This window comes from Hypanus sabinus, unplaced genomic scaffold (genome assembly GCF_030144855.1).
Source record: "Hypanus sabinus isolate sHypSab1 unplaced genomic scaffold, sHypSab1.hap1 scaffold_131, whole genome shotgun sequence".
Lineage (NCBI taxonomy): Eukaryota > Metazoa > Chordata > Chondrichthyes > Myliobatiformes > Dasyatidae > Hypanus > Hypanus sabinus.
Window position 1 is genome coordinate 665547 of NW_026779378.1, and position 18049 is coordinate 683595.

General features: G+C 46.6%; 1 protein-coding gene across 2 annotated transcripts in view; it reads right to left on the reverse strand.

The window, feature by feature from the left end:
* LOC132386791 (gastrula zinc finger protein XlCGF8.2DB-like) overlaps window positions 1–15511 on the reverse strand; it is a 142462-nt gene extending 126951 nt beyond the window's left edge. The window contains exons 1-2 of one of the 2 annotated variants that reach the window (XR_009509667.1): window positions 15487–15511; window positions 11246–11413 (exon numbers count right to left, since the gene is read on the reverse strand). The gene's annotated coding sequence lies outside the window, so the exon portion shown is untranslated. Of the gene's footprint in view, window positions 1–11245; window positions 11414–15486 lie in introns of those variants that run through there. The other variant, XM_059959136.1, reaches the window with a different exon arrangement.
* Window positions 15512–18049: the final 2538 nt, after the last annotated feature.

The following is an 18049-nucleotide window of genomic DNA, read 5'->3' on the forward strand; positions in this document are numbered from 1 at the left end:
CAATGAAGAATTCCACCATATTATGGTCACTCTTACCCAAGGGGCCTCGCACGACAAGATTGCTAACTAACCCTTTCTCATCACACAATAATACCCGGTCTAGAATGGCTTGCTGTCGAGTTGGTTCCTCGACATTTTGGTTCAGAAAACCATTTTGCATACATTCCAAGAAATCTTCTTCCTCAGCACCCTTACCAACTTGGTCCACCCAATCTATATGTAGAATGAACTCACCCATTACAACTGTTGTACCTTTGTTGCATGCATTTCTGATTTCCTGTTTAATGCCATCCGAAACCACACTAGTACTGTTATGTGGCCTGTACACAACTCCCACCAGCGTTTTCTACCCCGGAGTGTTATGCAGCTGTACTGATATTGATTCCACATCCTCCAGGCCAATTTCCTTTCTTTCTATTGCATTAATCTCCTCTCTAACCAGCAATGCTACCCCACCTCCTTTTCTTTCTTGTCTATCCCTCCTGAATATTGAATATCCCTGGATGTTGACCTCGCATCCTTGGTCACCCTGGAGCCATGACTCTGGGATCCCAACTATATCATATTCATTAATAACTATCTGCACATTCAATCATTCACCTTGTTACAAATGCTCCATGCATTGACCCACAATGCCTTCAGCCTTGTTTTTAAACACTCTTAGCCCTTATACAATTATGTTGAAAACTGGCCCTTTTTGATTTTTGCCCCGGATTTGCCTGCCTGCCACTTTTACTTTTCACCTTACTACTTTTTGCTTCTACCTTCAGAAGTGTGAGGTGGTGCACTTTGGAAGCTGAAATCTCCAAGGCAAAGTACAAAGTAAATGGCAGGATAATTGGTAGTGTGGAGGAGCAGAGGTGTCTGGGATACATGTCCACAGATCTCTGAAAGTTGCCTCACAGGTAGATAGGGTAGTTAAGAAAGCTTATTGGGTGTTAGCCTTCATATGTCGAGGGATAGAGTTTAAGAGACGCGATGTAATGATGCAGCTCTATAAAACTCTGATTAGGCCACATTTGGAGTATTGTGTCCAGTTCTGGTCGCCTCACTATAGGAAGTATGTGGAAGCATTGCAAAGCGTACAGAGGAGATTTACCAGGATACTGCCTGGTTTAGTCAGCATGCATTATGATCAGAGATTAAGGGAGCTAGGGCTTTACTCTCTGGAAAGAAGGAGAATGAAAGGAGACATGATAGAGGTATACAAGATATTAAGAGGCATAGATAGAGTGGACAGCCAGCACCTCTTCCCCAGGGCACCACTGCTCAATACAAGAGGACATAGCTTTAAGGTAAGGGGTGGGAAGTTCAAGGGGGATATCAGAGAAAGGTTTTTTCACTCAGAGGGTGGTTGGTGTGTGGAATGCACTGCCTGAGTCAGTGGTGGAAGCAGATATAGTGAAATTCAAAAGGCTACTAGACAGGTATATGGAGAAATTTAAGGTGTGGGGGGATATATGGGAGGCAGGGCTTAAGGGTTGGCACAACATTGTGGGCCAAAGGGCCTGTATTGTTCTGTACTATTCTATGTTCTATAATCAGCTGCTTCATCAACTGTCAAAGCAGAATCGGCTTGCTAAGCATTCCCCTGAATTATACTTTGTAAGAGAATATGCCAACCCTCTCTTGGCCATTTTAAACTCTGAGCAAACTTCTCAAAAAGCCGAAAGTATTTATCAACCTCTACCTCGTCAAATGGAGGAACCAATTTAACTTCTTGACTGGCCTCAACTTAACACTAGAGTCTAACGCTAGACCCCTTTTCTGCAATCTCTCTATCTTTTCCAACTCAAACAGCCGGTCTTTCTGCTTCCTCCCTGTTTTTCTGTCTGTCTAGTCTCAAGCTCCCACTGCCTTTCCGCAGCCTCCATCTTTAATTTTTCTCACTTCTACTGGAGCTCAAGCTCACGAGGTTTACTTTCAGGAAAAAACTCCAACTCTGCCACTTTAAACACTCCCTCAGATACATAATGTTCAGCTATTATCCTCTGCATCTGAGCCCTCCTCATTGTCGATTTCACCTTAGCAAGTTTTAACCTTCTAGCAAGACTCAACAACTCAATCCTACCGGCGTCCTCTAATGCCTCAGAGGCTAGTGCTTCCTGACATCTATCAACATCCATTGCTGCTGATTTTCCACACACAAATAAATCAAAAGGAATTTCCCCAATGAAATCGATAACTAATCAATACACCCCCAAATCTGTTCATATTCCCGTTGCAGGCCCCAATTTTACTCTGAATTGTTATGCTTTAGAAATGAACCAGCAGCAATGGACTACACCTGGAGTCTGTTTTTGATGTTAAAACAATCTTTAATAGAATCTACTTATACAATAACTTAAGGAAGATAAACAAAAGTTAAGTGGCATGTGTGTAAATATAGCTCCCAAACTATTCTCGGGGGAAACAAGGCTTGGAGTCTTGAGATGGTAAAGTATGAATGTTCAATTCATCCACAGAATAGGTGATGAGAGAGAGATATTTGTAATCTAGGGTAAATGTCGAGAGAAGGCAATTATGTTGAATTCCACAGGTTCCATGGTTGTAAAATGAGAGAATAGTTGCTGTAGATTTTATCTGTCATCATTCCAAATCCACATATGAATTATCACCGAAAGTGACTTGTCACAAGAGGTATAGTCAAGTGAATTACCACACCACATCTAGGCAAGGGTTAACACATCAGTGGTCTTCACAGGATACCCCAAAACAGATCCACTCCTATGGATCAAACAAGGTAACAACCACACATTCGATGTATGCTGAATTGATAATTAACCCACCATTGTGGGCATAGAAAAATTCCAAACAGTGACCCTTGTCCACTAGTTCCCTGGGTTCGATCCTTCCATTTTTCCTCCTTCATCCCCATCTGACTCTGAGTGTCTATGTCCTCGGTTAAACTAAACAAGCTGCGAGCAATGTAAAATAGCTGCAAGTCAGACTGATTCATCTTCTTCATTTCTCTCTCATAAAATGATAGTCCACAGCAAACGAAACCTAGAGATTCATAAGAATGGCCACTCCTCATTGTGATCCGACTGGTGTACCAGCAGTTGGGATGACTAAGTGAATCCTGTCCCACATTCTCAGCAGATGAACGGCTTCTCCCCGGAGTGAACTTGCCGATGTCTCTGTAGGCTGGAAGAGCGAGTGAATCTCTTCCCACATTCTGAGCAGTTGAACGGCCTCTCCCCAGTGTGAACTCGCTGGTGACTCTGTAGGGTGGATGACTGAGTGAATCTCTTCCCACATTCTGAGCAGGTGAACGGCTTCTCCCCAGTGTGAACTCGCTGATGTCTCTGTAGGCTGGATAACTCAGTGAATCCTTTTCCACATTCTGAGCAGGTGAATGGCCTCTCCCCAGTGTGAACTCGCTGATGACTCTGTAGGTGGGTTAACTGAGTGAATCTCTTCCCACAGACTGAGCAGGTGAATGGCTTCTCCCCAGTGTGAACTCGCTGATGTACCAGTAGGGTGGATGACTCAGTGAATCTCTTCCCACAGATTGAGCAGATGTACGGCTTCTCCCCAGTGTGAACTCGCTGGTGTTTCCACAAGGTGGAAGAGTGAGTGAATCTCTTCCCACAGTCTGAGCAGGTGAACGGCTGCTCCCTCATGTGAACTCGCTGGTGAGCCATTAGATCAGATGACCGAGTGAACCTTTCCCCACAAATTCAGCAGATGACCAGCCTCTGCCCAGTGTGAACTGACTGGTATGACCACAGGTGGGAAGACCGACTGAATCCCTTCTCACACACAGAACAGGTGATTGGCCTTGCCCTGTGTGAGCTTGCTGATGTACATTCAATTGTGATAAGCAAGTGAATCCATTCCCACTGTCTGAGCGGGTGAACGGCCTTTCTCCTGTGTAAAATGACGGGCATGCAAGTTCGTCAAATGCACGAGTGAATCCCTCCCCACAGTCTGAGCTGGAAGGATGGTTGATTGAATCTCTTGCTCCACTTCTTAAATATCTAGACAGAGACAGCAAAACTGGCGTACCAAGTTTGAGATTCCTGGAGACAAATTCCTTCTCATTTTTAACCTGTAAAAAGATTTTCAAAATCCATCAGTGGGTTTAGGACAACATTTCAGTTGAGATTACTTGAGTTGCCAAGGTTTGATCTGGTATCACACTGTTACAGTGAGGTACATCCCAAGCTGGAGAGAGAAATCATCTTCTGACTGGGCAGAGTGCTGGTATCTGGAATGACCATCAATTCCCTGATGCTCTTCCTGTCTCTATAAGAATGGGGCATTTCTGCCGTCTCAAATTTGTGCCTTGGCTCAGTCTGACTCTCTCCATTGGTATTATTCCCTGTTCCCACTGAGCTGCATGGGTGCCTGGCCCCACAGTAACTGAAACACTCTCACACAAATAGTTTTTCTTGATGTGCAGCTGGGATTTTCTTTTATGTGTTATTAACATAAAGTGCCACAGTTTTAACGCCATATAAAAATTCCTGCTGAGGTGAATGGTTGGTTCGCACAGCTGTTAAAAGGGCTCAGAGTGAATTGTTGTAATATTTCAGGTTCTTCTAGAAATGTACAACACAGAAACAGACTAAAATAATCAATAGGGATGGGGGTAAGGGTAGGCCGGCAGGAAGGAGGCTACCTAGGCGGGAGATAAGGTATTGCTCCATCGACCTGTGTCTCCATCTTGATGGCAGAGGAGGCCAAGGACAGACATGTCGGAGTGGGAGTGGTCTGTGGAATTGAAGTGTGTGGCCACAGGGAGATCCCGCCACTGCTGGAGGACCGATGGCTGGTGTTCGGCGAAATGGTCTTCCAGTCTGTGGCGGGTCTCCCCAAAGAATAAATGGCCACATCGGGAGCACCGGATACAGTATATCACCCCAGTTGACTTTCAGGTGAAGTGGTGCCTCACCTGAAAGGACTGTCTGGGGCCTGAGATAGTGGTGAAGGAAGAAGTGTGGGGGCATGTGTAGCACTTATTCCGTTTGCAGGGAAGAGTGCCCGGAGGGAGGTCGGTGGGGAGGGTTGGGGGGGAATGAATGGACAAGGGAGTCGCGTAGGGAGTGTTCCCTGCTGAAAGCCGAGGGGGGGGGGGGGGGAGAGGAAGATGTGGTTGGTGGTGGGATCATGTAGGAGGTGGCGGAAGTTACAGAGGATTATGCGTTGGATCTGTACGCTGGTAGGGTGATAGGTGAGGACTGGGGGGGACTCTATCCCTGGTGGGCTGGTGGGGGATGGGTGAGGGCAGAGGTGCGTGAAATATGGGAGGAACAATGGAGGGCAGAATTGATAGTGGACGAACGGAAGCCACTTTCTTTAAAAAAGGAAGACATCTCTTTTGCCCGAGAATGAAAGGCCTCATGCTGAGAGCAGATGCGGCGGAGGAATTGAGTGAAAGGGATAGCATTTTTGCAGGAGACAGGGTGGGAGGAGGAATAGTCTAGGTAGCTGAGGGAGTTAGTAGGTTTGTAGTAGACGTCAGTGGATCGGGTGTCTCCAGAGATTGAAACAGAAAGATCTAGAAAGGGGAGGGAGGTGTTGGAAATAGACCAGGTGAATTTGAGGTGAAAGTTGGAGGCGAAGTTAATGAAGTCCTAGGCCCCAGGCAGTCCTTTCAGGTGAGGCACCACTTCACCTGCGAGTCAACCGGGGTGATATACTGTATCCGGTGCTCCCGATGTGGACATTTATTCATTGGGGAGACCCGCCTCATACTGCGAGACCGTTTCGCCGAACACCGGCGCTCATTCCTCCAGCAGTGGCGGGATCTCCCTGTGGCCACACACTTCAATTCCATAGACCACTCACACTCCGACATGTCTGTCCTTGGCCTCCTCTGCCATCAAGATGGAGACACAGTTCGATGGAGCAATACCTTATCTCCCGCCTAGGTAGCCTCCTTCCTGCCGGCATGAACATCCAACTCACAGACATCCGTTGATACCCCTGCCCCCCACCCTTACCCCCATCCCTATCGATTATTTTAGTCTGGTTCTCTTTCTCTCTCTTTGTCCCCCCTCCCTATAATCTCTCCCCCCAGACCTACCTTTCTTTTTCTTTTATTTCTCATAATTCTCCACCTTCCCCCAGCCCATTTCCCTCCAGCCTATCACTTCCTAGCTCTCTACTTTAACCCTCCCCCCACTTCTTATCCCCCATCGACCATTCCATGTTACTCCACTCCTGATGAAGTTTTTCGGCCCAAAATGTCATTATTACCTCCTCCCATAGATGCTGTCTGACCTGCTGAGTTTTGCCAGCATTTCGTGTTTTTTTATTTATTTCCAGCATCTGCAGATTCACTCGTGTTGAACACAGAAACAGGTCCTTTGGGCCATCTAGTTTGTGCTGAACTATTTAAACTGCCCACTCCCACACCTCTACCATCCAGGTATCTACACAAACCTCTTAAATGTTGAAATCCAGCTCGCATGCACCACTCCTGATGGCTGCTCATTCCACACCCGGATGACCGTCTGTACGAAGAAGTTTCCCCTCATGTTCTCCTTAACATTTCACCTTTCACCCTTAACCCCTGGCCTCTGGTTGTAGTCCCACCCAATCTCAGTGGAGAAAGCCAGCTTGCATTTCCACTATCTATTCCTCTCTATCACAATCAAATCTCCCCTCAATCTGCTACATTCGAAGGAATAAAGTTCTGACCTGTTCAATCTTGCCTTATAACCCAAGTCCTCCAGACCTGGCAACTTTATTGTGAATTTTCTCTGAAATCTCTGAACCTCTTTTACAGCTTTCCTGTAGGCAGGTGACCAAAACTACACACAATACTCTAAATTAAGCCTCACCAATGTCTTCTACAAGTCAACATAACATCTATATATTGTCAATATTTGGTTCATGAAGGCCAGTGGGCTAAAATCTTTCTTTCCATCACTATCTAACTGTGAGACCACTTCCAGTGAATTAAGGACTTGTATTCCCAGGTCCCTTTCTTACACAACACTCCTCCGTGCCCGATCAGTCATTGTGAAAGGCCTCCCTTGGTAGGTCAGACCAAAGTGGAACACCTATTTTCCATTTCTCAAACCATTTTCCCAGGGGGTCCAGATCGCACTGCAAGCCTTGATAGTCTTCCTCGCTGTCCACTACACCACCAGTCTTGGTGTCATCCACAAATCTGCTGATCCAGTTAACCACACTATCATCCAGATTACTGATATAGATGACAAACAACAACAGATCCAGCACTGATCTCTGTGGCAACCACTAGTCACAGTCCTCCAGTCAGAGAGGCAACCATCTGCTACCACACTCTGGCTTCTCCCAAAGACATTGTCTCATCCGATTTCCTGTCTAATCTTGAATGCTGAATGACTGAACATTCTTGACCAACCTCCCATATGAGGGACATCCATGCTAACATCCATGTAGACAACATCCACTGCCTTGTCTTCATCCACTTTCCTGATAACTTCCTCGAGAGACTCTATAAGACTGGTCAGTTTTATGACTTTTGGAGACCAGTTCACCTTCTACTCACTGAACTATTCATAGTAACAGGAAGTTTGACCAGTGGTGCCCAGGCGTTTGCATACTGGGGTGGAGAGCGCGGGGTGTGACGGGGGAGAGGGGGAGGAGGAGGAGGAGTGGGACTGACAAGGAGCGAAGAGGGAGAATGCGTGGGGTGAGTGGTAGATTTGGAGGGTGAGAAAGAGGGGAAGACACTATGGGATACGGGAGCCAGCAGGGAGAGTGTTTGAGAGAGGGGGGAGGGTGGGATGTAGGGAGAGAGACAGAGAGGGAGAGAGCTAGAAATGGAAGAGGTTACAGAGTGGTGGAGGCGACTGAGTGAGAGAGACGAGTTTGATTGAGGTGCATGAGAGAGGAGGAGATGGAGAGGGGAAGACAGAGGGTGACTGAGATCGAGTTGGTGGGTGATAGGGGTAGGGACAAGGATTGTGGGATGGAAGAGAGAATGGAAGAGTAAGAGAAACATGGATAGGGGAGAGAGGGAGAGAGAAATGAAGAGAGGCATGACAGAGTGAGGAGATGAAGAGAAACAAGAGAGAGGAGTACGATTTATTACTAGAGGGTAGAGAGAGTGGCAAAAAACGAAAGCGCGAGGAAAGGGGTGAAAGAGAGTGGGAGACTGGTCAAGTAGCAGTGCAACTGAGAGGGATAGGGAAGAGAGAAGCGGGAGGGAGAGAGGCGGTGAGGAAGCAAGGATGATTGAGGGGGCGATGATAAGGAAGGGGTGAGGGAGAGTTGAGAGTGTGGGAGAGAGGGAGCAAGAAGGGAGGGCTGGAGTAGAGGGCCCCAATGAGGAAGACTGTGAGGAGGGTGTGGTGAGGGAAGTGGGGTAAGTAGCTAGGGGTGAGGGAGAAAGGCAAGGAGACTGTGTGTCTGATTAGAATTGTTAGATTAACTATTTATCCAGTCCCCAGTTGCAGAGTCATTAATCACGTATGTTCACAACTCACCGAACAAATCCACCGTGGGATTACGGTTCCATGCTGGGAATTATGAGTGTGAGGGCAGCTTGCTGTTTTCGGTGTCGGATGTGGGAGGTCCCGGAGTCTCCTAGCCTCCCGGACATTCACATCTGCGCCGAGCTGCAGTTCCTAAGGGTCTGTACCAGGGAACTGGAGCTGCAGCTCGATGACCTTCGTCTGGTCAGGGAGAGCGAGGAGTTGATAGAGAGGAGTTACAGGCAGGTGGTCACACCGGGGCCATGGGAGGTAGACAAGTGGGTCACGGTTAGGAGGGGAAGGGGAAGAGTCAGGTACTAGAGAGTACCCCAGTGGCTGTACCCCTTGACAATAAGTACTCCTGTTTGAATACTGTTGCGGGGGGTGGGGGGGGTGAACAGCCTACCTGGGGGAAGCAACTGTGGCCGTGCCTCTGGCACAGAGTCCAGCCCTGTGGCTCAGAAGGGGAGGGAAAGGAAGAGGAAGGCAGTAGTAATAGGGGACTCGATAGTTAGGGAGTCAGATAGGTGATTCTGTGGATGCAGTCAGGAGATCTGGATGGTAGTTTGCCTCCCTGGTGCCAGGGTCCGGGAAACTTCTGATCGCGTCCAAGATATCCTGAAGTGGGAGGGTGAGGAGCCAGAGGTCGTGGTAGAAATAGGTACCAATGACATAGGTAGGAAAAGGGAAGAGGTCCTGAAAGGAGAATATAGGGAGTTAGGAAGGGATTTGAGAAGAAGGTCCGCAAAGTAGTAATCTCGGGATTACTGCCTGTGCCACGTGGTAGTGACAGTAGTCATGGAATGAGGTGGAGGATAAATGTGTGGCTGAGGGATTGAAGCAGGGGGCAGGGATTTAAGTTTTTGGATCTTTGGGACCTCTTTTGGGACAGGTGTGACCTGTACAAAAAGAATGGGTTGCACTTGAAAGCTAGGGGGACCAATATCCTGGCGGGGAGATCTGTGGAGGCTACTGGGGAGACTTTAAACTAGAATGGTTGGGGGGATGGGAATCAGATTGAAGAGACTAGGAGAGAAGAGGTTAGTTCACAAATAGAGAAAGCTTGTAGACAGTGTGAGGAAATCTAGGAATAATGGTGCATATTTCCCTGAAGGAGGAAGCTCATGTGGTGATGAAGAAAGCTTTTGGTATGCTGACCTTTGAGCATTGAGTACAGGAGTTGGGATGTAATGTTAAAATTGTACAAGGCATTGGTGAGGCCAGATTTGGAGCACTATATACAGTTCTGGTCACCAAATTATACGTAAGATGTCAACAGAGAACAGAGATTTACTAGAATGTTACCTGGGTTTCAGCACCTAATTTACAGAGAAAGGTTGAACAAGTTAGGTCTTTATTCTTTGGAGCATAGAAGGTTGAGGGGGGACTTGATGGAAGTATTTAAAATTATGCGGGGATTGATAGAGTTGATGTGGATAGGCTTTTTCCATTGAGTGTAGGGGAGATTCAAACAAGAGGACATGAGTTGAGAGTTAAGGGGCAAAAGGTTAGGGGTAACATGAGGGGTAACTTCTTTACTCAGAGAGTGGTAACTGTGTGGAACGAGCCTCCAGTGGAAGTGGTAGAGGCAGGTTCGATTTTTTCATTTAAAAAAAAATTGTATAGGTATATGGACAGGAAAGGAATGGAGGATTATGGGCTGAGTGCAGGTCAGTGGGACTAGTTGAGAGTAAGCGTTCGGCACGCACTAGGAATGCCGAGATGGCCTGTTTCTGTGCTGTATTTGTTATATGGTTTTACCGCGTACGATTCTGGTCTCCAGATCCGACAGCGGGGAGTTTTAACTCATATGGGGACCAACTGCAGCTCAACCCCAGCTGATGCGGGTGTTTCCTCTGTTCAGGTGGCGGTGAGGAAGGTGTTAATCTCGGGTTTGTGTAAATCCAGGGCCGGTTGCAGTGGGAAAGGGCCGAGACCGAGCCGGACAGCTGGAGGCTCCGGGCTCTCCAGTCTTGCATCCCTGGTGTTAGTTTTGCACTGTGTCGGGATCACAGGATCAGTCTGCTCTGGTTCCCCAAGCTGGGAGGGTGGACGTGGGTGAAGGGGGCCTGTCTATGTGTCGGTGTGGGGTGAATGGTCAGAAGGGTGTGGGGCCACTGGCGGAACGGAGGGTGGTTGAGGTACTGTGGGTGATCGGAAGTAACATGACCTGGGTGGATGGGCAAGGGGTAAATTACGTTGTCAACGAGGGTGGATCTGGTCCAATGAATCAGACAGCTCAGCTCGCATGTCCTTTCAGGAGGCCACAATTCTCTCATCATCTTAATCACTGACTAATCTTGCTGTTAACATTGAGTTTGTTACAGAGCCCCAGAGTCTGGGAATGGCTGGGTGGTAGGAGGCAGAGGGTGATGGTGAGAGGCTGTTTCTTGGACTCGAGTTCCATGCTTAGTGACGTTCCCTGGGGTTACACCCATTGCTACTTGTAATCTATGTCAATACTTTGGTTGAGAAAGTACAGGGTATGGGGAGAGAGTTTGCAGCAAGTTGAAACAAATACTGTTTTTGAAAGACAGTCAGTAAAAACACTCCCCTCTCTTTCCCTCTCCCCACTCAGATCTGACCAAAAGCGACTTCACAGGATGCAAGATCTTTTACTGAGTAACCACTGTGAGGGAATGGGAGTGGTTTCAAAGGGCTGGGCTGCTGGAAGCACATTACCAGACCTGGATTGATTGCAACTGGGTCTGACAGAGGCACAACTGGTTCTGCTGGGCACATTCAGTCTCACTCCCAACTACTTCCTCCCTTCCTTTGTACAGGTATGTAATGTCTAAAGGACCAGTGTTTGAGTAAATGAGACTCACCAAACTTTCTCCTGACTGAATCACTGGAATCTGCGAGTCAGATGGGTTCTCTCCAGTCGGTGCTCTCAGTCCTCGGGCTGGTTCACTTGTTGCTGTTCCCTCGTCTTCAGTCGTGGTTTGCGTCCAGTTGGGGATTTTCTTCAAATAAATCTCTCACCACTGGTCGAACTTTAAACAGAGAGACAATGAAGCACATTAATAATGAAAAGGAGAACTAAACATTTCTGTGTAATGTTACTAAGAACAAAACTCACTGAAATTTAAACACTGAAGGCAGACGTAATGACCTCAGTAAACAATCTTTTATTGTCCCTCACATGACACAGACGATATGGGATAAGAAGGAGCCATCATTCAGTCACGGTAAGACATACGACACAGGAACAGAATTAGGTGATTCGATCCATCTGGTCTGCCCACCACACAACCAGGGCTGATTTTTATTCCAACACCACATTCCTGCCTTCCTCCTGTAACCCTGAAGCTACTCAGCAATTACCAATATATTAATCTGTCACAAATATACCCAAATGGCAGCCTCAACCAACCTCTGTGGCAACAAATTCCACAGATCAGACATCTTTTGGCCATAAAATGTTTCTCATCTGAGTTTTAACGGGAAGCATCTTTATTCTGAGACTGTGTTGTCAGATCACAGACTCTGTGTCTAATGGAAACATCCTCTCCATGTCCACTGTATCCAGGCTTTTCAGCATTCGGTAGGTTTATTAACCATACATCCCTCCACCACCCCCACCGTCCCTCTCAACACCATTGAGCACAGGTCCAGAACCATCAAATGCTCCTCATTCATAACACCGATCGTTCCTGAGATTATTCATGTAAACCTTGTTAGGAACACTGTACTGAACACATTTCCAGGAAAAACAGAAAAATTGGTTCCAGGATAATTGACAGGGAAAAGTTGTGCTTTCATTACTGTTCTACTATCACATGTGCTGGCGCGTGGCCAAGTGGTTAAGGCGTTGGTCCAGTGATCTGAAGGTTGCTAGTTCGAGCCTTGGCAGAGGCTGCATGTGTGTCCTTGAGCGACGACACTGGTGCCAAGCTGTATGGGTCCTAATGCCCTTCCCTTGGACAACATCGTTGGCGTGGAGAGGGGAGACCTGCAGAGACTCCAACGGAGGCCTACAAACTATCACAGCCATTTTCATTTCCAGGTTAAAACAGGTCCATTTCATGAAATATAAACCAAGAAATAAAAAGAAACTGGAATTACCAGAAAGACTCTGCAGGTAAGGAACAGCTTACAATACAATTCAATTAATAACATTTCATCAGATTGAGTTCAAACATTTTCAGTTTTTAGTGCAGATCTCCAGCGCAGCTGCCTGATTTCCACTGTGTAACAGTGAGGGGTGATTTCCAAACACAGTTTGAACACCAGACTCAGGGTCTATTTCTACCGTTGTAAACATGGAACAGCCCATTTACTCACAGCCTCTCCCTGTGAGGATGGAATGGGAACTCATCCTCTCCTCAGATTGGCAGCCATTGCTTCCAAAGGAACTCCAGAAACAAACATCTGATCCCAGACCAGAAATACTCGATCAACACCTCACAAGCCCAAACAGATCGATCCCTGATTCCACTTTAGCTGGATTAAAAACTATGATATCCCAGGACCCAACCTCACAGACTCACAGAGCTTAATCTGCCACTCACCGACCCTGAGAGTCTCACACATCGTCCCCACATCTCACACTGGGTAGTGCAATCTGGGATTTCCCCACAAACAATGACCAGCTGCTCGCAATTTCTGCTTCATTGCAGGACGAGCATTCAGCCTCATCTGAAGAAGCTCAAACCAAAGTCAAAGCTAAAACACCAGCAGTTCCATCTGCCTGGACAGCCGATAACTGGATTAGAGCCCAAGCACCAACTCTCCCAGTACTCTTTGCTGCCAGCAAAATGCTGCAGTGTGTCAGCCCGTCACTGTTCATAAACGAGCACCTCCACAGCAATGCACAACAGAACCGGGACCTGATGACCCTCCGGCATTCCAGCTAACAATAACTGATTCTGGAAATGACTCAGCGAGGCCAAAGGATCAAAAGAACACTTCACAATGAAGACAGAGGTTGGAGGAAAGATTGCTGATATATAACATTGAGCTGGTGGGATACAGGGTGGACCGAAGATGACCCAGATGGGAGATGTAAATCACTGAAGCAGGAAGATGGGATTAGGAGACTGCACAGAGATTGAACAAGATGAGCAGAGATGAGCAGAGGGAACCAGGTGGGAGAAGGGATCATACATTCAGGGGTGCAGTGCTACCAGAGCTCACCGGACCACCGCTCCAACACCTCTGTAAAAAAGTCAAAATAAACATGTGGGTAATTTAACAGCAGCCACATATTAAATAGAGGGAATTCTACTGAAGCAGGGGGTTGGGAAGTTGGGGTGTTGGCTGGTGGGGAAAAGTACCAGTAATAACATTAGGATATTTGATCGTTTTTGGTGAAATCCTGGAGCTGTGACTGTTTTTTATTTAGGTATTTGTGAAATTCCTTCTCGCTCGACCCATTGTCCAAGGAAGCTGGGAAATACCTGCACAGAAGTGTAAGCATTTTCCTGCTCTTTCCAACGGGTACCATTGGATTCCAGGAAGGAGCTATATTAAGCAAGGAATGAACATAGAAACCCAAGTTTAGAAGTTGAAAACAATGAAAGAAAAATTCACTGCTCGCTCATCTTCTTCCTGATTTTGATCAAATACACAAGCTAATCATCCAAAATCCTCTTCTACACCTGGATAAATTTAGTTTTGTTTTACAAGCTAAATGGAAAAAAAAAACATTTCTGGGCTATAAGGTAGTTTTACGTCATTTCAACTATCATTAATAGCGGATCAACCCCTTGGCCTCGCTCCACCAACTGTAGCTGATGGGAAAGAGGCTCTTTTTCTCTTTGTGTTGATAGGAAAAAGAGTAATTTAGTGAGGCAATGAATGAGATGAAATGCATTTCCAAAACTCCCAAATGGTTGCTGCCCTCCCGTTAACATTTGTCACTTCCAAACTACGATATTTTCTATTTGTATAAATGTGATAATAATTTATGTAAAGATTCAAACTTCTTTAACTTTTTATATATTTAAAGACTAAACAGGACCTGTAAAGGTCGAACCACATAACACCCGACGTGTGAGGATATTGTATCGACACTCACAGGTACACTTCCCATCCAACCATTTCTGCGAGAGAAATGGTACGAGGCAGAGTTGCCAACCTACCACTTTTGAGACTAGTATTCAGCAATATTCGTGGCTTTTGCAATAGTTCATCAGAGTTTATTTTTTCATACTTGATTACTTGGTTCCAATTTAGGTGGCTAAAGGTGTAAAAAATGAATTGCTTTATTTCTGTCATTTTCATACCTCTGAGGAACACTGCTAAGTGCTGCGGGCCCTGCCGTCTGCTCCGAATCACTCGTATTAGTAAGGCTACATCTATGGTGGTCCGTGGATTACTCAGTAATCCTAAAGTAAATTTTTCTCACTAACAACACTTGGGCTTCAAAGCAAAGTTATTTTACTTGCTTGATAATTATATGTTATGATAATCGGTTAAGTGCAACCATGCAATACTTTGTCATATTATTAAATTAAGTATTATATGGTTAATTTTACCAGTTATACACTGAAATGTAATGATAGGCTGTAATCTTGTTAATGTCTTAGCTATCACTATATTTCTGTGGAGCTCTGGAATTCATATATTTCTTTCACCTTGGTTTACTGCTTGCCATTATAGGAAGCCCTATGTATGTCACATCAAATTTGTGCACCTGCTCATTGCACGAATGTGGCAAGGCAGTTGCACAGTAAATGAAATGAGCATGTACACAAATTGGATATCACAAACTGGAAGTGATTGATAAGTTCATGGCCTAAGGTGGAAGGAGTCAATTTTACAAAACCTAGCAATTTTCAATTATCTGAAACAGAAATACCACAAAAGTTATTAACTTCAAACTTTCTGCATAATCACTCAAAGAATTGAACTACACGTGCAGGCACCGAGAGCTGTATAACTTCAGGCCTTCCAACTTAGGCCACGAACTTATCAATCAAGCAATCTCCCGCACCCCCCACCCCCACAGCTAAAACATTACCACTGCACCCCTGCTCCAGCCGTCCGGCAGAGCTCGGGCCCGGCCCTTTCCCAATGCAACCGGCCCCCGAGTTACACAACACCGGGATCATTCCCTACTTACCCCTGCTCGAATCGGAGAACCGCCAACAACAACGGCACTCGGCACCGCGCATGCGTTCAGCAGCGTTTCTCCCCAGCGCCACCGGCGGCCGGAGGTCTGCACATCGTCGCCGACGGCCGGTGGTCCGCACAGCGCCACCAGTGGCCGGAGATCCATATAGCGCCACCAGTGGCCGGAGATCCATACAGCGCCACCAGTGGCCGGAGATCCTTACAGCGCCATCAGTGGCCGGAGGCGGGAGGGACAACGGAGAGGTAAATCACAAACACGACAAAGTCTGCAGATTCTGGAAATCCAAAGCAACACAAACAAAATGCTGGCCGAACACAGCAGGCCGGGTAGCAAAGGGAATGGAAAGCAGAATGAATATGTTTGGACACCGGGAAGTCCCGCTCGGAGTGGATAGTTCAAAGGTTAGTTTATTATTAAAGCAGGTATCCCTAAATAACGCTTAGTTTTTTCTTTCTCCAGAGAACCACGAATCAAAGAAAGAGAATGAAAGTCGTTCACAGAGAAAAATCAAACTTCTACCCCACCCACCGGATCAAGAAGAGCGGGACCCCAATAATCAAACCCCAAAACCCAACCCTCCGCACAAAAGTGAACAATAATATCGACCCCCGATAAAAAAAAAACACTCCTACCCCGCACAACTGCGGAGGAGCCGGTGTCACCAGTGTCGAGGCGGCCGCATCGGGAGCAGCGGACACAACAGGGGACCCCGGAAGATTCACAGGTGAAGTGTCGCCTCACCTGTAAGGATGTTTGGACAATGGAAAGATTTCGGCCGTCCGGCCCTTTCACTGTGACACCCCGAACTCCACATCAAATCCGTCCAAACGAATCTGGGCCAACTTTAATGACCAATAAATATAATTCCTCTCAGCGATCAGCTGTCTGAATGATCCCTTGACTCTGAGAGGAAGGGGTGTCTATGGTCCACACTGTCAGGGTGTTGAGTTAACCGGGAGACAAAGACTGCAGGGACGGGAAGATTTCTGTTGACTAATACACTGTGTGTGGACCCCGCTAGGAATTCTGGTGTTGTGACCCGAATCGTGACAAACACCACGCTGCCCACTCCACCAACAACACGGCACAGCCGGACACATAACAGGGGACTTTACATCCCACAACACTGGATTCAGTGATGAAACCCGTGATTAATGTTGTTGTCCCACTGAAATCATAAGGAATGCCAATTAAGGTGCTTTTAAATGCGAGCGTTCCCTTACAGGGGACGTCACACAGACTCACCTTTGCGCCTAACGTCACGCATGTGCTCCCCCACACCTGGATCTGCCCTCGCGTACCCTCACGTCTTAAATAACTAAATGTTAGATAGATAAAGTATGGGGAAAGAAGGAGAGGAGGGGCATTAACAGAAGTTAATCAATAGTAATCAATATTCAGTTTCAATAAAAAGAGTAATCAATAGTCATACCATCAGGTTGTAATATCAGGTGTTGTTCCTCCAACCTGAGTGTGGCTTCATCTTGAAGTAGAGGAGGCCATGGACAGACATATCAGAATGGGAATGGGACGTGGAATTAAAATGTGTGGCCAGTGGGAGGTCCTGCTTTCTCTGACGGACTGAGCGTGGGTGTTCAGAAACACAAGGATGCGCAAGTAGAGAATATGGCAGAGGATGGTTTCGATCCATCGACCCCTGGATTATGGACCCACCACGCTTCCGCTGCTCCACTCTGCTACTAACCGGATTAACTCAGCAGATCCGGGCAGTATGTATGGAACTGAATACAAAGGGAACGTTTCGGGCCGAGACCCTTCAGTAGAACTGGAAAGGAAGAGGGAAGAGGCAATACCATTGAGTGAGTTAGAATGTGTGGGTTGCTTTTCTGTGAGGGTCTGTCTTTAAACAGCACATTCCTCAGAACAGGGAGCGGATTTTCTGCTGAAACCAAATCCAACCGGTTCGAAGTTTCACTCTCAGTCACGCAAACAAAGTCACTTTAGAATTCTATTCAACTATTTAATGTACAAGGGTATAATGTACAATGAAATGAATGTACAAGGGTATACGTGCTATCGTAGGGACAGAAATGTGGGCAGAGGGGGTAGGGTGGCCCTGTTGGTGAGGAATGAGATTCAGTACTTTGCAAGGGGGTACATAGGATCAGGAGAAGTAGAGTCTGTGTAGATAGAACTGACGAACAGTAAGGGCAAAAAGACCCTAATGGGTCTTGTCTATAGGCCCTCAAACAGTAGCATGGATATTGGGTGCAAGTTGAATAGGAAGTTAACATTGACATCTGGCAAAGGTAATGTCGCAGTAGTTATGGGGGATTTCAACATGCAGGTGAACTGGGAGAATCAGGTTGGTGCTGGACCCCAGGATAGGGAGTTTGTAGAGTGCCTACGGGATGCATTCTTGGAACAGCTTGTACGAGAGTCGACCAGGGACAAGGATATTCTGGATTTAGTGTTATGTAATGAACAGGATTTGATAAGCGATCTTGAAGAAAAGGAGCCATTAGGAGGTAGTGACCTTAATATAAGTTTTTATCTGCAATTTGAGAAGGTTAAGGGCGGATCGGAGGTG